The following is a 25,923-nucleotide window of genomic DNA, read 5'->3' on the forward strand; positions in this document are numbered from 1 at the left end:
ATGTATATATAAAATTTCTCTTTTTTCTCAGTATCAGGGATCAAACTTGGGACCTTGTGCTTGCCAGGCAGGCTCTTACTCCGCTGAGTTATCTCCTTGGCCCTATAATGTTTTTTCTTATCCTGCTTTTCCCTTGGATGGCATTCCGCAGCAGAATTCACCGTATTTTTTGATTGCATCTCATAAGGACATAAAGCAGAACTTTTAGAGCTCCTTCAAAAAGTGCCAAAAATGGTTGGATAGGTGTGCTCAAAGGGAGGGGGATTACTGGAACAGTGTCTTTTACTGTAATTTTTTTAAAAAAAATTTAAACCTTCACAAACTAATTTGATCGCTCCTTCCATCACACTTGATATGATGCTAGGAGCAGGACTCCGACCCCTCTGGTCTCCCCTCAGAACACATAGGCTAATCAAGGGTATTCAATTTTATTTATTTATTTATTGTACCAGGAATTGAATTCAGGACCTCACGCTTGCCAGGTGGGTGCTGCGCCACTGGGCTACATCCCCACCCCTCAGTAGACTAATCAAGAGAGAAGTCTGAGACAAGTCACAGCAGACTCACAGTCCACAAGATACTGGTCCAAGCTGTCAACATCGTAAAAGAAAATCACAAAACCTTCTCTCTTTCCTTAGCTAAATCTGTTTTCCTTTTCCAACAGTTTTATTGTTGTTATCATCACATTTTTCCATGGCCATATTATATGCTTTCTCTGGCAAAACATAACACTGCACTGGACACTTTCACTGAAAATCTTTTTCCTTCTTCTGCATTATTTCATGAAACTTAACTTGGAGAAGGATGTTTCCTAAGTCAAAGAACAGAATCTTCTTACAGTGCTTGATAACATGTTGCCACTTTGTATTTTATGTTTTATTTTGAAGAGAATAAAAAACAAAAACAACCATGACAATAACAAAGCAACCTAAAACTACAAGAATTCTACAGAATTTCAAATAAATAATAGAAAACTAACAATGGCTGTTACATTTCATATTGTTATCATCAAATATGTTGCTCAGTTTACCAGATTGATCAAATAATTAAACATCAACTCTTCCTTTCAATAGACCTTAATTTTTTGTATTTTAAAAGGCTTGTATCAATGTCCACTATCAACATCAATAAAAATAATAGCTAATACATCTCAAATGTTTATTTTGCATGTTACTATGATATGTTTTGTTTATATTAACTCATTTGTTTCTCATGAAAATTTCATAAGATAGATACAATTATTTTTATCAAACCCATTTATTCAGATGAGAAGGCTGAAACAGAGAGAAAAAATTACCCAAAGCAAATAGCTGGTAGAAAAAGAGCTAGATTTAAATCCAAACAGACAGGTTTCAGAGATAGAACTCTTAGCTGTCACTCTTCCCTGTCTACTGACATAGGTTATATCAAAGGTCTAGATATTACAGCATAAACATGGCATGCCATCTAATCTGTAGTGACATGAAGGTGTGTATGGAGTCTTTGCTGTCTTGGTGACCTTCCTCTCTCTCTGCCTGATGTTTACTACCATGCAAAAGGGGCCCCTTGGCTATGCATAGACTAGCAGTTGGTACAGCCACAAACTAATATGTCTACGATGGAAGGCACTGGAACAGGCCAGTTTTCTAAGTTTTCCTTGTCATCACCCTTCTTCTAGGCTGTCTACTGTGGCAGAAAGGTCCAGGCGGGTCAAAGGGGTGCTTATTCTGGCATAATGGGATCTTAAGATAACAATGCATACAACTGAACTACTGTAAAACTAAATGGAGAATTTGTAAACTAATTTTTGATATTTTGAGACAGAAAGGAGGAATTCTTTTTTATTTGTACTCTGGGGCAGCAGATAAAAACAGAATTGTTCTGAGAAAACCTGAACATCTGGTCATCAAGGATACAGTCAGTAATAAACCTGGCAATACACAAGTGAGTGAACAGTCATTTGCAGAAGTCTTTTGGCTTTTACTCTTCAGGTTTCTCTCCATTTTTGTCATCTAACATCACTTGCTTTATTATGAATCTATCTTACTTTGTCTTTGTAAAAAGCCTTGATATCTGCAGCAATCCCTCCCATGCTACCCTGTGATTGTGTTATGTTGTTTTTTTTTTTTTTTTTAATCACAGTAGAGTCTCTTTCTGTCCCTTTGATTTGGGTAGGCTTTGTGTCTTGACCAATAATGCCAGCGGATTAGTGTTGTGTGACATCCGGGACGGGATCTCGAGAGACTCAGCAGCTGCTTCCTCTGTCTGCTGCTCTCACGGCAACTTCATGAGAAGAAGCTCATGGCAGAAGCCTCCACAGCTGGCCAATGTGTCCCCACGGAGGCTGGCTCCAGGTGACCCCAGCCTGATGACTGAGCCCAGGTAAGGCCAGCAGCAGACAGAACCAGGCTACCCCACAACTGAGAGAAATAACCCATCATGATGTGCTTTATTCTAGTAAGTCTTTCATTTGGTTTGTTATGCAGACAATAAAAGCTAACTGCACCATATTCTCAGGTTATTTTACCTCCCATCCATAGTTATACTTTACTAACCCAATAAAGCCATTAGAAATTTTATTTAAGATACCAACTTTTATAAAACTGCAAGCTTTAATTTAACAGCACCACAAACCTCAACAGATGGCCTCTCTGCTATGAACTGGAGAGCTCGCCCCAGCTGGGGCTTTGGAGAAGCTGGTAAAGGAGGGAGCATATTCTGTACCAGGTCGCAGCCAGGTATTACTATGGCCCCAGGGGCATCACATCTGTGTGCTTGAAGGGCAGTTCTTCCCACTTCCTGTTCCGGCCTCCATAATTGAGTAATCTCAGGTACCAGGGGAAAAGACACAGGCTTTAGTGCCTAGGGTCCACAGCTACTGTCACTCATTCATAGCTGTTGTTACAATCTACAAAGTATCAGGCAAGAAGATTCACGTTATGTTATTCACCCTCTTCCAGCACCAAGATGTAGATGACAATGGAGAAAATTAAATTCTTGCTCAGAACAGCAAGTCAATGATTATGTTCTGGCAAAATATGGAGGATTTTTTGTTTATTTGTTATCTACTTCAATGTTCAGACTTTAAGAGGGTTCTGATTTCTTCAAAGAGCCTCTCCAGTGACCTAGCAATTTAATGATTGCATACATGGAGTGCAATGAGCTATGAGAACTCCAGCAACTTCATGAATCAACAGCACCACCCAGATCCTGGAGTAGGGTCTGGAGGAGACTCATGCCAGTTGTCTCATGCTTTACTATAGATTTTCTATGCTTTTCGTACAATGCTAAGAAAAATCACTAAGACGATTGTTGCTGAAAATCACTCAGAACTCTTTGTCCTAAACTAGACAGTCCCTCCTGAGATACAATTAAATCCTGGAAGGTAGCTGTCAGCAGGTTTCCAAAGCCATCTTATTGCCATGTAAATCCCTTTATCAGTAAGCATCTTTTCATTTGGGGAAACATGGAGACCATGATAAGTGTAATTTAAGAATCCGTGGTCATTCATTAGCAAATTTTATTCCTGGTGATAAAACAATATTCATTTTCTCTAGGACTACTGTTGACTTTTCCTGTGACACCAAATGCAGTAACAGGCAACAGCAAGTGAATGACTACGCCCTGGGAGCTCACTCCTTTCTACAAACAAGGAATTTATACTTTGAAAACCAAACTTCCCTAATTCCATGATAAATTTCTTGTGGAAATGAGTCCAAGGCAACCTTCCTGCATCAAGAAAAGCTAAACAATCTTAAACTATCAGATTAAAACACAGCTGTTCAAACACATATTTTCAAATATTTTTACATCTTCAGAATGTTTACCCAAAGGGATTTATCAGTCTTTCACAAGCAGCATTCTGGCCTTCAAAGCGGAAGATTTCCATGAGGAAGCTGCTGGCAATATCTCCACTTATTAGAGAGAGAAAAATGAAATCAGATTACTCTAGACTCAGGTCAAATTATATAGTGGGAAGTTCAGAAAATGACAATTTCAACTATTTGTGGAACACATATAAAACTTTTAAGTATTTAGAAATCAGGAAAATTCTTGATAAAACACAGTGATGATTAAATTTTTAAAATTTTACTTTTCCTTTTTATTTATTATATTAGAATATACAGTCACTATAGAATAAAGTAGAAAATCTAAAAGTACATAAATTTAAAATATGAATAAATCCATAAACTTCATGTAAACACGATTATTATCTCCTCAGACTTTATAATACAGTTTTCAGTCTTATATAAATGCTATTTAAGAAAATATATGCAACACTTATTCATTTATGCAATAGTTTTGCATATCAACATACCTTGTAATTAAGGTAAAAAATAAATTCTAATGTGGTAAAAATTCCATTACATATTCAATAATTCATTTGATCATTTTTATTAAGTAATTTATTTCAGTGTTATTTTGTTGGATGGTATAAAATGTATAGAAAATTGATCAATATTTTATTTCAGCATATAACTAAGTATCCAAATATATTAATGAAACACACTAACGGTTATCACAGTGGCTTTCTATGAATGTACACACTCAGAAAATTCTCTATATAAGCGAATGAATGCATGACATCAGGATCCAACCTGCTTTAGTGGTCCCCAAGCTCTTGGCCAGCACAAGACACTTCCCATTTGTCATTTTACTGTGGCATCCTCAGGGAAAAGGTACGCATTCAAGAAGCTTGTGTTTTTATTTTTAAATAACTGAATGGATCATCAAGGTCCTGTTGTCTCCTAATTATAAACAGCTGCATGTCTGCTACATCTGCCCATGGCTAATGGTTTTCTAAAACATGAAAGTGGAGATTTCCTTTTGAAGGTTGATGTAGGATTACAGGGACTTGTTTTCTTTATTACCTGTCTTGGATAAGGAAAAATGCAAAGAAAGGCAGCTCTTCTCTTACCTCTGTGAAAATATCCCACCTTTGACATTGCAAGAAATTTGGAGAAAACATACATGGCAACAGGAATGGCCTTAAAAAAGAAAAAAAATCTCTAGGTTGAGTGTGGTGAGGCATGCTTCTGACCACAGCACTCAAGAGGTTGAGACAGATGGATTGCCAGGAGCTTGAGACCAGCCTGGACTACACAGTGAGACCCTATCTCAAATAAAATAGCAAAGCAAGGCAAAGAAGAAAAGATTCTTTGATGCCAAAATTTGGGTACGTGTAGGATTTATGAGTTTCCTAAAATCTCTAACTACATTTACCATTCTTAACATCCTCTAATGTCCCACCTACTATGCTCAAAACCACTCTGTGGCTTTTTTACTATATTTTTCGGCTTTTTTTTTTATTTTAAGGAAGGGTCTACAGGATGTTCAGGGTCTCATTGCTACATCAGAATCATAATGATCTGCCTGTTTACAGCCTCCCAAGTGCTGGGATCACAGGTGTGCGCTACCAGATCCAGTCTCAGTTACTGTCTCAGTGCACCCCAGTGGTGGGGCTGGCACAGCAGGCCCAGGGATCGAACCCCTGGCTCCTGCTGCTGCTTGCAGGCACTTTAATCCACTGAACTATTTGGCCAGTTTTTTACTAGTTTTAATTCCTTGAAGATAACAGATGTTCAATAAGTATTTGTGGACCCCTGCGGATAAAGCAGCCCCTCTGGTGTTCATTGTCTCTCCCACTACAACCACCCTCTGCAACACCTTCTAAGACTCGCCATCTTAAAAGCCTGGTTGGTCAAGCTCCATCCAACCAAGACTCAACAGAGTCAACTACATCCCCACAAGCAACTCTTCTCTTTCAGATTCTCTGTTCTATGCTGCTGGATCCTATTATTGCAGCCAATTTTCCTCTAATTTGAAATGTAAACTTTCTGTCCCTTCAGGCAGTCTCCCAATCTTCATCTCTGCAAATTACACATGGGCCAAATGGTAAACATTTGAATCTTTGAGACTGCTCCTTCCTGCCACAAAATAGTCTATATTCTTTTCCCCCCTCAAAATCCTACTTATTGGTGTGGGGAGATGGATCAGCAGTCTAAGTGCCTGGCTGGCAAGTGCAAGGACCCAAGTTTGATCCCTTGCACCACATGCCATGCCAGTCTGAAAGCCCTTGGCATGCTGTGCCAGCCCCAGACCTGAGCATCATGGTGCACGCCTGTAATCTTAGTGCTGGGAGGCTGAGACAGGAGGATCACTATGAGTCTGGACTTCGTAGTGAGACTCTATATCCAATAAATAAATAAATTTTTAAAATAATTTTTAAAAACTTGTACTTGTTGAGGGCCATTCATCCGAGACCCCCTTCTGTCCTTAGACAGAAGCTTTCTCTCCTCCAGTAAATATTTCCTACTCTCAAAAAATATCTTAGTTGTTCTTCAAGTAGAAAATGCTTCCTGAAGTGACCTTCTCTCATTCTATATTGAAATTTCTTCTATTCTTAAAAAATATATTTATCACTCTATTTTTTCTCTGGGCTTTTGAGGGTTCCCTCTACTATCAGAGCCTCTCTCAAAGCTCCCAATAATTTTCCAGCCGCATTTTAATGCAATCGGCAGGAAGATGAGGAAGCCATGTATGGGAGTCCCACCCAAGGCTGCCTACGAATGGCCTGTGGGCTCATTTAATCCACCAGCCAGGCGCCCAGAATGCATAAGATAGCAACATGTGAGTCATCAGACTGAATCTGAATGTTCGTCCTTATCAGAACAAGTGCCTGAAGTATTTAGTCGTACACATTTAAGTATATATGCTTTCACTCCCCCCAAAAAAATAAAAAAGATTTTCTCCTACCCCTCTCAGGGTACTTCTCTTTCCCCTTTCCTAAAATGATTGCTGCGCTCAACTTCACATTATTGGACATCACATTAATTCAATGTTTTCAAAATTTCATGGACAGGTCCCAAATGAGCATTTATAACACTGTCCCCAAAAGACTTTGATGCTTATAAAAATTATTATTCAAAATATTTCTGAAAAAACAACTCTTGAGCACCATTTATAAATATCCATGGTGCCAATGACTTCCCAAAAACCATTTGTCTGCTTAGTCGCACTTATTATTACCATTTCACAAGTACTCATTTTCTCTTGAATAGGAAAAGTGTTTCTTGAAAAGTCGAATGTTTTCCAAATTCGTTTGATATTGCTGATTTGCTTGCTCACTGTTTATAACACCACCCGCATCAGCGGAAGGAAAAATGTAATTATAATTCAGCAAGAAAAGTGAATACATTAGCTTTCTAACAGCGCTGTCCAGCAGAACTTCTTATGATGATAAAAATATGTAATTTATTTTAGCAGATACAGTAACCACTAGCCATATCCGGCTGTTGTGCACTTGAAATGTGGTTGGTGGGACTGAGCAAACATCTTCTTAATTTGAGTTAATATAACTTTGGCTGGTGGCCACTAGCCATCTGTGGCTGGTGGTGACAGTGTAGTGTTAATGTGATCAACATGAAGATTACACGTACAGAAGAAAAATTAGGACTCAGGATAAAAATGGCATTAGCTTTCAACAGCAAATGCTTCTCAGATTTGCAGTTGATATCTCAGTAAACAAAGCAAACATTTGAGCAGAATATTTCTTTAGGACTTAGATGTAAGTTTGAAGTTAAGTCTATAGCCAGTTGTGTGTGATTAATAAAACTTCTATATCTTGGGGCCTCAAAAGGTTGAAACATGTGAAACATGTTTGAAACAAAGAACTTTGAAATTAGGATTTTGCATCTGTCTCAATCTTACAATCTTGAGAATATTTTTGAGAATCAAGTGAAATATACCTCTGCTTTAACATTTTGTAAACTGAAAAGCTACAGAGCAACATAAGCATGAAAAAAAAGGTGATTCAGGATTCCCAATTCTTACATTTTTTTAAGATCTTGAGACTGAAACTTTGTGACTTTTCGTGAAACAACAGAGAATATATGCTGATAATTATAAATATCTGTAATATCACAGATCTCTCTTTTGTTTGGTTTTGCCTCTTTCCAGGAAAAGCAAGTAATGGCAAGCACATGACATATACTAACTGTGGTGGATTGCTAACTGGTGATCAGCTTGTTACAGCCAGCTGAACTGAACTAGCGTGGCCCTGCGTGTGGGAGGACCCCTGAGGCCTGTTGCCAGCAGCGTAAGAAACAGAACTGGAGAAGCTGCGAGAGGCTATTAGGCAAGCTGTTTAGAAAAGCTCTCAGAAGCTGCTGGTTCTTTCGAGCTGTTCTGCTAGAGGACCTTGTCCTGCTGGCTTTCCTGGTGAACTCAGTTGTTCTTGTCAGAGGAGGAGCTCAGGACCTCATTGTCACTAAGGATGGCTGCCATTCACTTTGGCGGTGCTTTGGTCCTCACTTTGAGCATCACATACTGCCTCCCAAGGGGAAGATGGTGGACTCTAAGTCTCATGAAAAAGCTGGTCGTGTTGGCTTTCCTGCTGGGAATTTGGCTGTTCTCTTCTTGAGAAGAGCTTGCAACCTCACTGTTGCTGAGGATGGCTATGATACTTTTCAGGGGAGCTCTAGTTCTTATTTTGAGCATTGTTTATTGATTCCAGAGCAGATTCATTAGCTTGCTATCACAGATCCTTCATCCCACTGGCACAGACTTTCTAGCTTCCACTACTGATCTTGGGGCCTTCCCAGCACAGGTCTGTGAAGTAGGCCTGCATGACACATTGTTGTGGGCTCTAGTCCCAGTTGGACTTGTGAGTGGCATTGTTACAGGCTGTAGGTCCTTGGCTGGACTCATGTAAGGATATCAGGATCCAAGCTCTCAGCTGGACTCTTTGTTTTTTTATGCATGGACAGATTTCCTGTACTCTTTGTATATGATTCTTTGTGTGAGTCATTATAAAACAATCTTATAAAATATGCCCTCTATTGTATTGTTCCCCTTGAAAAAACCCCAAACTGTGACACTAACTATGACTTAAGCCTAATTCAGGATTTTGAAAATCAGTATCATTTCCTGTAGTTTTTAATTTGTGAACAAATACTTTTTGTGGAAATGATCAATCCGCCTCCCACATGACTCACTTTCTTTCGGGAGCCCTTTCTTAAGGCTCAGGTTTCTGCAATGCGCTGTATCAAGAACCCACATCTACATGTTTTCTGAATACATCAGTGTGTTGGTGAGCTTATGTGCACAAATAACCACCTGGAAGTGGAAGGGTGGCTGGAGCAAGGAGGTCTCATTCAGGTGCAGGCACCTTGTGGAAATCATGTGCTCATGCCCCCAGAGCAAGAGGGCCACACCGCCATCACTGCCTAAGGTGACCCACTTGTGTGCAAAATGAACACATTAACACTGCCACGCATTTTTCCATGAAAACTGAGACATCAGGCCTCACATGTTTAACACAGGGTATGCAGGGACTCTTCATTACCAACTGTAAGGTGCATTCTCTCTTAGTCTTTCATCGGCCATGATATCATTCTATAGAATGAGTGGTTTGAAACCAATGAAATACACATTTCACAATTGTGGATGCTGGGAAGTGGTAGACCAAGTCACCAATAGACCTGATGTCTAGTGAAGGCCCACTAACTTATTTATAGGCATCTTCATATAATCTATGGTGCAAGGGGTAAAAGTGCTCTCAGAGGCCTCTTACTAGGGCATCATCTCACAAACGAGGTTCCTGTGTCATGGCAGAATCACCTTGCAAAGGCCTTACTTTTGAATGCCATAGCACTGGGCATTAGGGTTTTACACTTTGGGCTCTCACATTTTCCTTTGCTTAGCAACAAAATTCAGTTTAATCTGTTGCCACTTAGAATGAAAGTTGTCACTTCCTGACCTTTGCACCTAGGTTTTGGCCTCCTGTAATATAATAATAAATAATGTAACGGTCATGGAAGAAATTTTCTCAAGAATTGCAGCCTTTATCCCCCTGCTCTCCTGCTTGCTACTTGGAGTATAAGTAGTTGGAGATGCAGCAGCTACTTCTGAGTCTGAGGCAGGAGATCTGTAGATGAACAGGCATGAAGTACTTATCATCTGCATAAGGACATCTGGGAAGTCTTATTATTTTTTAAAACTCCTATTGCTAGTAGAGTCTCCCATTCAGTATTATGTATGATGATCCTTTACTAACTTCTACTGATTCAAAATAGAAATGATCATTGTGGTAGCACATAATAGTCCTTTAACCCTTTGATGTACAAACTGTCTCATATACATTATAGGAAAAGTAAAACTCGTGCAAAAGCCATCTGTGTACTAATCTTTTATCCTGTAAAATGTGGTAGTATTCTACCTGTGCTAGTTAAACTTAGGTGTAGCTGATTATACGAAGATTATGTAAAATAAATACTAAAACCTTAAGCTAGATTAAATTTTCTTTGTCTTCCAAGCTTGCTACTTGCTGTCTTTAGCCTGCCTGCCATGAAATGGATGGTTTCTCATCTCTCATGGCATTCTGGATCCAGCCAGCCATATATGGACTCTAAAAACTTTGAGCTGATATAAACATTTCCTTCTTGAACTTGCAGTGTTGGGTACTTTGTCTCACTAATAAGAAGAGTAAGTGAGACAGTTGGTACAGCCATAGTCAAATATGAGAACTCCCAACTCCTGGCCCACACACATGCATTCTAACCAGTTGCTTCCCTTGAACAATAATAGTCTTTTAACCTTTGAGAAGTCTGTACTGCCAGATCCTGTACTTCTACTGAAAAGCTTGCATGAGAAGAAGATCCCATTATTCCTTGGTGGAAGTAAGAGTATAGCTGACATATATTCATTCCAACTCATACAGATTTGTGACTGACCCATAGCCACCCACCCAGAAGTCACATTTGCTAAGCAACAGCAGCTGGGATGGAAAATGCTTGAAGGCAGGGACCACTGTATGCTTCTCAGAGTGTAATCTCCCCTTGCATCAGCAAAACCTGTGCAACACCAAAGGAGCCAAAATCTATAGCTGGAGGCCACAGCTTTACACCTGGGGTTGATGCTCAATGGCCATTAGGGAAAATGAATGTTAATGGTACAGTGGCCACAAAATTTATGAAGTTTACCTCATGAAGCTATAAATAAAGATCCAGCACTCTTCTACGCACTGAGTATCTGATTCTCAAGCACAGTGTTGCCTGGAGTTCAGAGAAGATAGCACTGATGAAAGGCACAGACACTCAGATTGACTCATAGAATGAAACACTCAGCCACAATACAACCCTATAGAAAACTCTGCTGGAAGATGCACTTGTTACCTTGTACTCTGTCTTGCCAAGGTGGATCAAATTAGCACAACTTCCAGGCAATGCAATAAAGAAAACAGCATGCAAGTTGAAGTTTCTCATTTCACCTGTCATTCTTCAGGATGCATTTTCTTTCTTGAAGTGGACTATCCAAAATTATTGCAGGTTATCAATCAAACTATCACATTTAAGTAGTAATATGCCAAGATGTCTCTATAATGATGGATGATAATTAAAATCATACTTTGTAAAGGAAATTAAAGGAAGTTTGATTTCATTTACTTTATGTGCTCAAGTAATATTTCCAATGGGGTACACTGCTAAATGGAGATTGAAAAACTTAATATTGCTGAAGTGTTCATACTACTCATAACTATTTCAAATTCAAAGTGATACCCATAAAAATCCCGATGGCATTTTCTGCGGAAATAGAAAGAACATCCTAATATTTGTATGGTGCCACAAAGGACCCACAATAATCTCAAAAAGAACAAACCTAGAAGTATTACACATCCTGATGCATAACATACTGCAACTACAAATCTACTACAATTAAAACAGCTTAGTACAATCATAAAGAGAAACATATAGGTAGGTCAGTGAAATAGATAGATTCCATAAAAAAACCAACACATATATTGTCAGCTAGTCTTTAAGAATAGTGTCACAAAAAAAAAAAAAAAACACTCCTGGGCATGGTGGCATATAGCTATAATCCGAGCACTTGGGAGACTGATGCAGGAGGGTTGTTGCAAGTTTGAGACCAATCTGGGCTACAAAGTGAGCTGAATTCAGCCTGAATTGCATAGTGAGACCCTGTCTCAAAAAGACAAAAAGCAAAAACAAAACAAAACAAAAAACCCAAAGCACAATAGTGTCAGGAATACTTTCTAAGGAATGAAAGTCTTGAAAAAGTGGCTTGGCGAAATTAGACACATGTACAAAGCAGTTAATTTGGACCATAATCTACTACTATCCACAAAAATCAAATAAAAATTGAGTAAAAATTTAAACCTAAGATCTGAAAAGTTAAAATCCATGGAACATAACACAAGAGGAAACTTTGTGTTGTTGATATTCACAAAAATTTATTGGATATGATGCTAAAAAGCATAGGCAAATAAACCTAAGTGCTATTATATATAACTTTAGTAGAGCAACAGAAAAGCAAAAATACAAAGAAAATTTAAACAATGGGAAAATATTTGAAATCCATAGCTAATAAGGTGTTAATACCTGAAAGAAGTAAGGAACTCCCTCAACTCAATAAAACAACAACATCAAAAAGATAGAAAAACTTGAATAGACCTTTTTGCAAATGAAACATACAAAAACCTACAGTATGTGAAAAATGCTCAGTGATATTAATAGTCAGAGAAACACAAATAAACACCACAATGAGCTATCACTTCAAATCCATTAGTAAGGTTACTATTATTTTAAAAAAGGAAATCTAAGTTTCCTTTGGTGTTGCTGTGAAGAAATTGGAATCTTTGTTTACTCTTGTGATACAAAATACATTAATTAATTTATTTATTTATTTATTTATTTATTTTTTGTGGAACCAGGGATTGAACTCAGGCCCTTCCGCTTGCCAGGTAAGCTCTTATTCTACTGAGCCATCTCCCCGGCCCCTTCTTGTGATACAAAATAAATGCAGCTGCTATGGAAAACAGCAGGTAGTTTCCTCAAAATCATTTAAAATAGAAATACTATTTCTGAATATTGGTAAAGATGAGTAAAACTAAAAATCTCAAAGAGATATTTGAAATATGTTCACTGAAACACTGATCACAACACCAAAAGGTGCTAATAGTGTAAAGGCTCGGGGACAAGTGAATGGATGAACAAAATATGGTATTGACTGATCAGTGGGATGTCATACAATATTAAGAGAGAAAATCATGCCTGATGCAGCACAATGAAGGAACCTCAAGCACACTGTGCCGTGTAAAACATGCTGGTTAACAGAGGGCTGAACACCGCACGCAGCAGTGAGAAGAGGTGAATAAACAGAAGAAGCAGGAGTAGAGAGAAGAGCACTGCTGCCAGGGGATGGGATGGAGGAGGACATGAGGGATGGGTGTTCTATGAAAATAAAGTCTCTTTGCTGCAAGATGATTAAGTTCTAAAGACCTGCTTGTCCTTTTCAGTTTTTATTTGTTAATTTGTTTTAAAGAGTGTAGAATATAGTAGATAAGATATTAGAGACAAGTTAATGTTCATTTGATCAACCTTGTATACCTTTATCTGGTAATCTGAGCAACATATTTGGTGATAAGAATATGTAATATAGCAACTACAGTTAATTTTCTATTCTCGTTTTGAAATTCTGTACTAGCTGTAGTGTTTTATATTGCTTTGTTTCTGTCTTTGGTCTTGGCATTTGTTGTTTTGTTTTGTTTTGTTATGTATTTGGTTATTCTAGGGCCTCACTATGCATCTGGGACTCCTGGGGATCCCCCTGCTTTCAGCTTCCCGAGCACTGGGATTACAGGCATGCACCACAATACCTGAACTCTGGCTGGCTCAGCCCATCCCGTGAGCACAGCTGGCATGCCATGGGGTTCCAGGGATCAAACCGCGGTCCCTGTGCTTGCTTAAGCTTGCCTAATCAGGCACTTTAGTCCACTGAGCTATCTCACCAGTTTCTGCATTTGGTATTTGTTTTTGCTTTTTTTTTTTTTTTTTTTTTTTTTGCAGAATCAGGGATTAAACTGAGCCCCTTCAATTGCCAGGCAAGGCTTATTCTACTGAGCTATCTCCCTGGCCCCTTTTTTCTCCTCTTTAAAATAAAAAAAAAATTAGTAAAAACCTGCTTGATGGTATCTGGCTGTATCTATAGTTAGAAGTGTTGTACCATGCACTTAGAAATTGGTAAGAGGCCTGTGAGATGTACTTAGCACAATAACAAAAAGATAAGTAGATGTTAAACAGCAGAATAAAGACAACATCTCAGGACTGACTCACAGAGAAGAAAGGAAGACAGAAACACATTTCTTGAACAGTGAAAGAAAGGATTCTCTGAACTGTTTGGGTGCATATAATTTAACACAGAATCAAAGCTCTAGAGTCAGAGCCTGTAAGAGGAGGAGGAGGGCACATTTAGCCTAGCCTCTCTGCCTGAAATATGAAGACACTGGAGTTTTCAAAAGCTAAGCATAGTCACTAAGTTATGAAGCCAATTTGCATCCCAGGACTGGAGAACTCCGGTCTTCCGATTTTATTCAAGTTTTAATTTTATTTTTCAGTGATGTCACATGTTTCCCTGCATGCCTGAGTGTAATTTTTTAAGACTAATGTAAAGTATAACCAGTAGAGAACTACTTTGGAAAATGAAACTGCTTTGAATTCTAATTGTGTTGGTAGTCACACAAGTCCATATGCGTGCTGAAATTCATAGAACTATACACCACAAAATGGAAGTTAAGAATACCTAAAAATTAACCCTTACTGTTACTGAAGGAGTTGGCTTTAACCTAGGGTAGGTATTTGAATTTTTCATAGTATAATTTTTAATTATTCACAGCAAAAGAAGCCACAAATAAAATGCAGAATATTTTAACCCCTCATTCTTTGTTTGCAGATTCTGTTTGATTTGGTGGACTACATTATCACATGTATTTGCCTCTATCATCAAGTATAAATGGCAAAGAAAGATGAAATTTACAGCTTCTCTTTACTATTGGTCAAATCCCTCCCTAAATGAGAATAACATTTGTGAAAAATTTATTAGCTTATCAGCTGGAAAAGGTTATCAGAGGAAAGTTATGTGGATCTGCTAAGGATTTAGAAAGAAAACCATACACACTGAGGTCAGCCTTGAATAGCTCCTGTTGAAAAAGACAGTAGTTACAACAGTCCACCCATTACAGAGTTTTGTGCACTACACACTGCGTTACATCAGTGTCAGTTATTTCTAGCCCAGAACTAGGAGAAACAGAAATGCGATTAGATGCAGTCCGCTATGTTTAATACTAGCAGAGGGGCTCAACCCAGGAGATTAAGGCCGAGTGGTGGTAGGTAGACTGCTAAAGCTGGGCCCGGTGCTCACAGTGCCTCTACCTTCTCTTCCACTCAGAGATGTATAATAACTTGTTTCTGTATTTTTTTTCTCATTGTTACTCTCAACCTGTCTTGTCACTGACAAAAAGAACAATCCTCCCTACTCTGCTGGATAGTTGTGTGCATGAAATATAATAATGTATATAAATAATAACAGTTAGCATTTAGTGCTTGTCATACACAAGACATTATTCTAACTTGTAGTATAACTGTTTTGCAGAAAAATGTAAGGCCGAGTGCTGTTATTATATTAATGTCATAGGTAGGAAGACTGAGACTCAGAAGACTTGTTGCTTAATGAAGGAGACATAATTTGGAAGTCAAAACAAAAAGTACTATTTTGAGTCAAGCATTCTGACTGTAGGGCTGGGGAGGTAGCTCGGTGGTCTAAGCACCTGCCTGGAAAGCACAAGAACATGAATTTAATCCTCAGTGCTGCATGTTGTGCTAGCCCTGGAACCCCAGGCATGCTGTGCTGGCCACAGAAACCGGGCGTGGTGGCATTGGTATGCTCCCAATCCCAGCACTGGGAGGCTGAGACAGGAGGATCGCTGAGAGTCTGAGCTGCATAGTGAGACCCTGTACCAGATAAATAAATAAAAAGATTTTTTAATAAAAAGGAATTCTGGCCGCAAAGCCCATGTATTTAAACAGCTTCATCATTATCACCTCATGTTTAAGCAACTTGGCACACAGTAGAAACTCAATTAATGGTTGCTGCTGTAACTGCAGCTTTTTGTGTTTTTATGGCAAACTAATCTCACAGGACTTCAAGAAGCTCAGTGTTGGCCAGGGCTACAAATGTTAATGAAGTAAATAAAACCATTCTGCTAACTCTGATACTTTTCATTACATTTTCCTTTTAACAGTGTGACAAAGCCAGAAATTTCTTTTTAATGCTGATATTAATCAAAAGTGAAGGTGTCCATTAAAGAATCCTCGAGCCCTTAGTCTCCCTCCTGAGCGCTGAACAAAGAGCTCCCACCTACTTGCATGTGTGCGCTGTGTCTGCTCATTATGGTTAGAGCACAGAGGGGCTGGGGAGGTAAAGAATTGGGCCATAAAATGCAGAGCATACTGGGAGATTTTGTAGTTCAGTCCTGGTGAATGAATGGACCATCTCCAAGACAAGAAAGGATGAGGCTGCTAGAATGGAGGTGAAAGGAACTCATCAGAGACACTCCTTGCCCTGCACAAAGAGGCTCAGCAAGGTCACGATAAGTGGAGATATCAGTGGCCATCCCAGGCAAGCAACTACTAACCTGGTGCAACAGATCATGGGCTCTGTATATAAAAAGCACATGAACAGTATTGTAGCAGCTTTGCCATATCAATTTGGACACATTTTCTAGTAAGCCATGATAATTTCTGCCAGAAGGCTTGCTTCGGCTCTCTGACAGTCCTCCGTGGACTTCCAGTGTCCTTTAGCTCCCCTACATTCTTGGACTGTAGGAATCATCTGAATGTGTGAGTTGTGATTGGCAACTACAACGAACGTTTAAAATTTTAACACATATTCCAGTTAAAGACACACTGCAATTGACCGTCCCCAAAAAGACTACCCTTTGCTTCAACCACGAGCACTGCATCTCAACGGTCTTGACACGTCTTGAAGCAGTTTTAGGAGTCTTCTTTCCTAAGTGTCTGTAGTTCCACTGCCTTGGTCGCCTCCATGTGCTGCTCCGATTCAAAGTCTTTATTTTCATAGTCATTGTGGCTTCGCAGAAGAACCGGAAATCACACGATGCTAGATCTGGTTAGTAAGATGCATGGGAGCAGAGCACAGGGCTCCCTTGAGCCTCCCTTTCTGGGGGAAGGCACTCAGCAATACCGGTCACTGAACCAAGAGAATTTCGAGAACTGCTTCAGAAAGTGGCAAGAATCATGGGATAAATGTGCTAAGTATGTGTGTGAGGTGGGTATTTTGAGAGGACTTGACAGCAATATATTTTGCTGTAATACTTTTCAAAATTTAAAATTCACTACATATATCAATCACCCCTTAGAGAAAATTTTGAGCAAAATCATCTTTATGTCTCCCTCTAACTTCTTGATTTAAAGTCTTCCAATTACAACCTGGGAATCAGTATTACTCCTGAATTTTTTTCACTCATATCATCCCTGCTTTCCTTAAGGTTGACAGTGTCCATTCTCAGCAATACTGAAACAGCCCTAAAACCCTAAGGTAGTGCCTACTAGTGTGTTGCTGTGACCTCTAATGTGTTACTTAACTATGCAGATCTTTCTGGCTTGGTGAATTCTCAATACAAGGCTCCATGGGGTCCATGCCTCATGGCTGTAGCTGGCATACAAGATAACACCAATTGGCCATATCATTATCATCTAACACATCCTTTATACCTTGCCAAAGTCACCCTTCTAAGACAGATCCACTGTGGAACCTAGACTCTAAAAAGTCTTCTAAAAGAAGCTCTGTGGAGCTTCTTTCTGTAATTCTCTCCTTTTGTATGTCAGTATAACTGTGAATATGATAGACCAGCATCCCAATGATTATACTAATCAGTCAGGTTGAACTAATCCAAAGGTTACCTGAATGGTCTCTCCTAATGAGGTAAATATTTTAAAAGCATAGAGCCCCACCTACAGTAAAGATAATTGACACGGCTGAGTCTCTACTGTCCCCTTTGAGGACAGCAGAACCATTATGGTAGGGATTCAGAGCAAGCTCAGGGAGCTGAGCTTCATCCCAGCCAACAGCCGGAAATCGGGTGCCTCCGTTCTCTAACCACGAATAACTGGAGTGTCCCAACACTCAAGTGAATTCAAAAAAGGACTGCAGGACCCAGTAATTCAGCCCAGCTCACCCCTTATTTCAGCCATTTGAAATATCTTCCCTAGCTGCCCAATAGCACAAATAAGTTAATCACTCTTCAAACTTGGTAAAATGTCCTCAAGTGAATATTATCAGATGCCAGAAGATGAATAATTCCTCTATTCTCTGGTACATACCTCTATCAAAAGATACCCATAATGCTATGTTTCCTCAATGTCTTTCTCAACTTATGAAAGTCCTTCATGACTGGACATGATGAAAGGATCCAGCGCTGAAGACTTTTCTCAGAGGCTATCACTGAAGTTTCAGAACCACAACCCTTCATTGTGACACTAGAGCACTGATGATGATGGCAGGCTTTGGGCATGACTCCTGAGCGGGATCTCAGTGCCTTTGCACTATTTAGACCAACCCAAGGCTCCTTTGCTGGTTCCCATAGTGCCACTTTCCCACCATGATTGCTCTGTAAATGCACAGGTCATTTGCATTTTCTTTTCATTCACTCTCTGATAGGCACTTGAGATGCAGCCTTACTATATTACAGATTTCTTAGCATTTAGTTTCTTTGCAAAGAAAATACATTCTTTCCCTTATGACAGGTTTATTCTTCTGAAGGACTTCCCCTTCAAAGAAATGATAAATGCAAGAAAATGCCCAACATAGGGAATGCTGGGACACATAGGGGGTGGGAACATTAGGGGTGGGGCCTGAAAACAACATCAAAGAGGCAGCACAAGGCATTTATTTCCTAAGAAACAGCTTACCACATCATGTCTATAAAAAGATCAAAGCTACCTTTTGCACATTGCATTTATTCCTCTCTTCTCACTCATTATTTCTACAGAATCAGAACTTAGGCCTCTTTTCTGCAATTAATAATTCAGCAAGCAGCATTGCTACTACCCAGGTGGGAATGTGTTGTTCTCTTCCAGGGCCAGGCAGGTAGACAGAGGGAACTGACGAGTGATGAGCATGTCCAGTGGTTCCTCTGTCAGTCCAGCCCAGCTGGAGGGGAGGTAATTCTTCGGCATATATTAAAGCAGTTTCACAGGAACAGACAGTCGGTACTGACTGATTACTGAGTTGAGAGGAAAACCTTGGTGAATGTCAGTTTCCATTTACCCGTTCACTCATTCAGCAAAAGTGTGAGCACTGATTCTGAAGTGGTGTGTGTGTGCAGGGCGAGCAGCGGCAACTGGAAGGGGCTTAAATTTGGTGCAAAAATATGAATATGAATATGAGATTAATTTTACATGAGAAATGTCCAATTTCTGCTTGCAAAAGGAAAGGTTATTTATTCTAGACAAGTTGGAAAGGACTCCAGAATGTGTGATATGTGTGTACGCTTGAGAGTATGGGTGTGTGTGTACATGTATGATTAAGTATGTATATGTGTGCCTGCAAGTCTGTGAGTGAGAAGGGCAGAGAAAGCACTTTGAGGTGATCCCTAAGCTGGTTCTTTACAATTATGAGACAATGGTAGCTTGTATAATACAACACATTTCTAGCTCATTTATAGGTGAAAAAACAATATGGCATCTTGAAAAGAAATGACACAGCTGGAGGAATAAATGAGCAGTTCACTGTGACAAGAATTCAGGTATGTGAGGGCAACACATAAAATGTAAACAGGCTGAGACAGTTCTACAAAGAGTTTTATGAAACAGGATATAGGGCCATATTTTTTTTCCTTCCTCCAACCATTCTCCTCTACCCTTCTCCAGATTAACCCCGTGGGAAAGGCAAGCATCTTCTAAGCCAATTGGAATCACCCTTCTAGAAAAGCTAATGTGGAGATGGCCCTAAGGATGGACACAGGCTCTAAGTAGAGCTGTGGAACTGACCATGGTGACGACTGAAGATCAGCACAGGGCATAAGCCAAGGTCCTTTCTAGGATTCTTCTTACTATGTTTTAGAGGAAGAAGTAGAGATATACTATTTCCCCTTTCTGGGGGAGATGTAAAGATTTAAATCCTACATTATTATAATGAAAAAGCTCATCTGAAGCAGATGAGCTACAGAAGAGATAAGACAAGGGAGGTATCATCTTCACTGTATTTTGTTTTTTAAATCCACTTATTTTTCAGGCCAACCTTGTCAACCTTTTTCAGTAATTTGGTTAAAGAAACCAATCCTTTCATAATCAAGCTAATTAAAATTGGATTTCTGTTACAACTCAGTTAAGTTTTTGTTTTATTTTTGTGAGTACTTAGCTTTTTAAAAATGTTTTTATTTATTTATTTATTTATTTGTCTTTTGTATTTTAGGGAAGGGTCTATAGGGTGTTCAAGGTCTTACTACTAGATCAGACTTGTAGTGATCAACCTGTTTTCAGCCTCCCAAGTGTGAGATTACAGGTGCATGTCACCAAGCCCAGTCTCAATTGCTGTCTCAGCATGCCCCGGGGGCAGGACCAGCACTGCAGGCCCAGGGATAGAACACCTACTCCTGTGTCTGCTTGCAGACGCTTTAATCCGCTGAGCTATTTGGCCAGCCCCTTATTGTTTTAATCGAATAAAATGTTTATTTTTTTTTAAGTTCACGTACTTTATCTTACATTCTAAAAATGGTGATATCATATTCTCTTTTGAGAGGTGGGGAAATGTTCAGTTTTTAACAGGTGAAACAAACTCAACCCAGGTTTCTAATTTTGGTAATGGTATACTGTATAATACAAATCAATATGCCTACCAAGGACAACTAGAACATGTGGATAAAGTATTATAAAAAGTAATGTATTTTAAGTCTTTGCTAAGCTAAGAAGACAGTAGAATTTAATATGCCAAAAAAAGAATGGAAAGCAAAAGCCCAGAAAAACAAGCCTAAATCTTGAGGCTGATTTATTGAGGAATAGGGAAAGTTAACGAAGAAGCAATTTACTCAGCCTCAGCAGTTCCCAGAAGAATGAGATTGTAGTCTGGGGCATGCACGCAATGTGGAGAGGTGGGTAAATCCAGGTTGAAAATGAAAATGCACAGTTTTAGGAGCAATGGTGACCCAGCAGGGAACAACCCTTCAGTGGAATTGCTCCTGGATTCATCATCATGACCGGGAGGGAATCGAAACACCCCACCACTGCTAATGCCACTAGAAACTAAAAAATCCTCTCTAGGGAAACAGATACCATGAGAGAACCCAAATAATTTCTCCAAATAACTAATATTTCACCACATAATTTAAGAGCACAATGCAATAAATCAGCAAAGACCAAACTCTCCAGATTCAACAGCAGAACCTTCAGAAAGCAAAATAGACTGAAGTTGGTTGTTTTACTATGCTCAGAAAAAAAAAGACATGATTTGAATATTTTGGCAGAGAAGAAGCTATAAATAATAATAGCATTGAGGTTGCAGACCCTATAAATATGATATAAAATTAAAAACTCAGATTGTTTTGTTTTTTTGTTCGTGTTTTCATTTTATCTTTCAGGCAAAACCCCACTATGTAGTCTGCTCTGGCCTCTAATTCAACACCACCCTGACTTAACCTCTCAAATGCTGGGATTACAGGCCTGTGCCACCATACCTATCCAGAATGGAGATATATATATATATATATTAAGCAAAATAGCAACAGTTGACAACACTACTTAATGAACTTGAAAATAAGGGAGATGGAAATATGTAGAGTAAAACACAATGGAAAATGATAAAAATGTTTAAAATATAATAAGGAATGGTGAAAGGGTATAAGAATTTATTATTTGGGGATAATTTACATTAAAAAGAGGGAGGCATAAAGAAAATGGCGGGCCAGTCAAATAGCTCAGCAGATTAACGTGCCTGCAAGCAGGCACAGGGGCTGGGGATTCAATCTCTGGACATGCCATGCTGGCCCCGACCCCGGGATGCACTGAGACAGCAATTGAGACTGGGTGTGGGGGCACATGCCTGTAATCCCAGCTCTTGGGAGGCTGAAAATAGGAGAATCACTATGAGTCCAATCTAGTAGTGAGACCCTGAACACCGTGTAAACCCATCCCTAAAATACAGGGGAAAAAAAAAACCAAAAAGAAGATGGCATAACTTCATTATTGGGAAAGATATTGAGAACAATCCAAACTTGCTTGAGGATATGAAGGTACAAATTTAGGAATCTTTATAAACTCAAAGCATTATAAATTAAAATAAACCTACCAAACTCATTGCAAACATTAAGTGTGAACTAAGTGGACATATCTCTTAAATGGGAGGTAAAAAGAGGTTTAACTTCAAAGCATCAATAATCATGCTGGCAACTAGCTTATCCATATACAAAGAAGCTACAGAAATAAAGTAAGATGTTAATTTATTTACATATATATTAATTTTAAAAAACTGTATATATTTATTAAGAAAACCTTCAAGGATAATCGTGAAATAGAAATATTTCCAACAAATGAAAATTAGAAGAATTTTTCAGCAACAAATTCTTTTTTGGTATTTAGTACAGGGTCTACAGAGTCTGCGGAGTCTTACTACACAGATTGGACTCATAGTGATCCTCCTGTTTTCAGCCTCTCAAGTATTGGGATTACAGATGCACACTACCTTGCCCAGTCTAACAGATTCTTGAAAAGGATAATAAATGATGTACTTGATATTGATGAATGAAAATTGAAAATTAAAAATACAGGGTGAAATAGAGAGCAGTGTGGGTATCTAAATTACATTGGTGATACAAAATAAAAAGTACATATTATTAGTAAAATACACATAAAAATTAAATACACAACAATAATTTGCATGAACAAAAACTAATTGAGCTCAGATTAAATTAAGTATTCAAAAGTCCTGGAAGAGAACTGTCAAGGAGAGAAGACAATGTCAACTAATATTAAATTTTGACAAGAAAAGAAGGCATGCTGTAAGTTCTAGAACTGTTGTGCTAACATCAGTTTTATAGGAAAACATTTTTTTCATCATTCCAAATCATACAAAACAGAAAGAGCACAGCAAGTTGTATACTTTTAAAATATCAAATAATAGTATAGATTATATTTAAACACTTAAAGAATAAAAAAAGTAAAGAGCCAGCCAGATAGCTCAGCAGACTAGAGTGACTGCTTAGGCAGAGCACAGTGGTCAGGGTTCGATCCCAGGTGTGTAGTGCTGGCCCTGCCCCTGGGGCACACTGAGATGGCAATTGAGACTGGGCGTGGTGGCGCACTACTATAATCCCAGCACTTGGGAAGCTGAGAACAAGAGAATCACTATGAGTCCAATCTATGCAGTAAGACCCTGTAGACTCTGTAGACCCTGTAACAAATACCAAAAGAATAAAAGAAGTAAAATGTCTTGGTATTTAAATGTTATATGTGCAAGTTGACAAAATTTAAAAGTAAAAAATAAGAAACTTATGAGTGACCCAAGCCAAGAGGGTCTGCCTCATGTCCTCACTGAACACAAACATAACTTTTTTTTCTTGTCATGATTCCCTAAACAATGCAATAGTTTACATAGCACTTATATTATTTTGCATACATAATCTATAGATAACTAGCAATCATACAGGAAGAGGTGAATAGATTATATGAATATACTATGCCATTTGATATAAAGGACTTCACCATCTTTTGGTTATAGACAATTTTTAATTGTAAATATTATAAGCAAACTATTGGAAAAATCAAACCCAACAAAATATAAAAATAATGCATAGCAATCAAATTCAACCAAAAAAATGCAAGGTGAGTTTAGCATACAAATTTAGCACCATAATTCATTGCATTAACAGGCTACATGAAATAAAAAAATAAGATTCTCTAAGAAAATAACAAAATTTGTCAAAACTCATCATTCATTCTTTATTACTATTTCTTTAAGATTTTTGTTATGATGTTGAAAAGGAGTGAAAAATGGTACAAACACTCCTGACCTTTTTCTGATCCTACTGGGAAATGTTCTAGTTTAATACCATTAGATACATTGCTAGCTCTGAAAATTACATTTGAAAAATAACAATAGCAAGGTGAGAGAAATTGATCAATTGGAAATCAAGTTTTAATACAAAGCTAGAGTATTTATGTCACACTGGTACAACTGTGACAAAGAGATAAACAAAATGAAACAGCAACCAGGCAATGCTTAAATTATAAGAAAGTTTACCTTGAAATATTGGGCAGAATAAATTTTTTTATTTTTTCAATAATTTACACTAGGACAATTTGATACTAATATGAAAAAATAAAAAATAAGACATGCAAAATAATGAAGCTCCTAAAAGATAATAAATGGCACTATAACATGAACAACTCAAAATAGGGAAAAATCTTAAAAATAATTTTAAAAAACAGTATCAAAAGATTACACTAAAATTAGAAACTTCTACTCATCAAAATTCATATTTAGAGGAGTAGAGACAAGACAGAATGCTAGAGAAGATATTTTCAGCGCACAATTGTTCTTTGTGTTCTGGGGTGTGTGTGTGTGTGTGTGTGTGTGTGTTTGAGACAGAGTCTGACTATGCAGTTCAGGCTGGCCTTTAGCTCATTTTGTAGCTCAAGCTGGCCTCAAACTCACAGTAATCCTCCTGCATCAGCCTTCGGAGTGCTGGGATTACAGGAGTGTGCCATTATGTCCAGCTCCAACTAAGCATTTCTAACTCAATTTTTTTTAAAAAATAACATATCAAGAAAGAATGAAGAGCTGGTAGAAAGGTTGTGCAGTAACTGCACTCCTAGATATATTTCTATCAGACAGGGACAGGTACCCAAGAGATACAAGGATGTTCTGAGCAGTAGTTCCAGTATGTGTCTCAAATGCCCATCATGGTAGACTAGGTAACTAAAAATGTTCTCCACTCAGACAAAGAAATGTTATTCAGCACCAAATATTGTACATACTTCTTAAAATCACATGATGATTACTGTACACACAATGGATGAAAAGAAAACTGACAAGAATGGTTCACGTTATTTATAGTGAAGTGAGGGTCAAAGAGCAAAGCAGCTATTCAAAGTGATTAGGGATGCATAATTAGATGATAAAATTATGCAACAAAATAAAGCGATGAAATCTAAGCAATGCTGGTGACTGTATTTAAGGAGGAAAGTGAGGGAGAAAGAGAAAGCATCTAGTGTGCTGGCTCCTGAAATCTCCAGCCTTTAATGGCTACAGGCATGCTCACTTGGACTCATCTTGGAAGAGAATATTTTGTGTATTTTTCTCTATTTTGCTACAATTAATTTTAAAAAAATAAATTTTAAGACTAGGGAAGGTGGCACACACATGTGGGCCAAGCATTTAGGAAGCTGAGGCGGAAGGACCACAGGTTTTAGGCCAACCTATCTCCACAGTGACCCAGGGTTTCTCTACTTCAACCCAGCCTGCCTCTACTAACCACGTATCAAAGACCTCTCTAGTCATTCTGTGCTGTAATAGCTCCTCCTTCAAGGCCCATCTCTCTTCGCTGTTTGCAGTTTAACACAGTCAGCCTTATCTATCTCCACTATTTTCAAGGTTTGCTACAAAAACAGCTAGTTGGGGTCAAAGTAGTCTTAAGAATGAAGTTTAAAAATAAAGACTAAAAACAATTGCCCTAACAGTTTGGGCCTGGGTAATGTTTTTTTTTTGTTTGTTTGTTTTGTTTTTTGTTTTAAATTTGAATCACACCTGAAAATAATCATCAAGAAACTCACTTGTCTCACAAAAAATCAGCAGAGGAAATCCTTTCTTCTCAATGTGCTAACTTCAGAAACAGAAAAATAAGTTTAAGGAAATAATTTCCTTCCACATGTGACTTTATTTGTAGACCAAAGGGAAGCTTAGTTTTATGGTATTTATTCTATGAAGAAAAAAACCTTTGTCAATGCCTGTTATAATGACGACACAATATAATGACGGAAAATCACGATGTAGCATTTAAAACTTTGCTGTGCTGTGTGCTACTGGCCATCATCAAATAAAAATGGACGGGAGATAAGTCCATGGATTTCAAATTCA

The 25,923-nt window shown here is 38.4% G+C and overlaps 1 protein-coding gene across 4 annotated transcripts in view; it reads right to left on the reverse strand.

The window, feature by feature from the left end:
* The window catches only part of Inpp4b (inositol polyphosphate-4-phosphatase type II B), an 872,970-nt gene that overhangs the window by 591,825 nt on the left and 255,222 nt on the right, over nucleotides 1-25,923 (reverse strand). The window lies entirely within an intron of this gene.

Source organism: Octodon degus, unplaced genomic scaffold, assembly GCF_000260255.1.
Source record: "Octodon degus isolate 3935 unplaced genomic scaffold, OctDeg1.0 scaffold00260, whole genome shotgun sequence".
NCBI lineage: Eukaryota > Metazoa > Chordata > Mammalia > Rodentia > Octodontidae > Octodon > Octodon degus.